Source organism: Arachis ipaensis, chromosome B9 (assembly GCF_059453495.1).
Source record: "Arachis ipaensis isolate K30076 ecotype BB chromosome B9, ASM5945349v1, whole genome shotgun sequence".
NCBI classification, from domain to species: Eukaryota; Viridiplantae; Streptophyta; class Magnoliopsida; order Fabales; family Fabaceae; genus Arachis; species Arachis ipaensis.
In genome coordinates, this window is record NC_142444.1 from 9,369,258 (window position 1) to 9,369,871 (window position 614).

Consider the following 614-nt stretch of genomic DNA (forward strand, 5'->3'; position numbering starts at 1 on the left):
ACTCTGCATATCTGGATGACCATTTTTTTATTCCTGTGTATTTAGAGAAATAATATGTTTATATCTTTATTTGTATTAAAAAAAACAGATTTTACATATATGGGCAAAACAATAGAGGATAGTAAAGTACTCGCTAGTAGCTAGAAACAAACAAGAAAACAATCAGAGAAGAAATGTGAACATGTTTCGGTTGTAATGGAGAAAGATGAGTGTGTTTATATAGTGACGAATAATTTAATTATTGTTTTTGTAGCATACTGGTTAGTGGTAGAAAGAAAGCTTCGTGATGCGTGCATCTCATACTTTAGTTAGTTCATTCCAGATTCAAGTTACTTAGGAGTTAGGAAACAAATTGAAAATTAAAAAAAAAAAAAGATGTGATCTAATAATTAGACTTTAGGCTTACAAATTTGAAACAAAAAGGGTATGGACGTAAAGGCGGAAATTGGAGGGGAGTGCACTCTACACAACACTAACAAAAGTTTAAAAGTTAACTAGAGAATGTATAATTACATTCATCATTTTTTTATGGAATACATTTATCGTATGTTCTAATACCAGCATGAATGCTCATGAAATGCACAGTTCACAAGATTCAAAACACTTCACCTAAA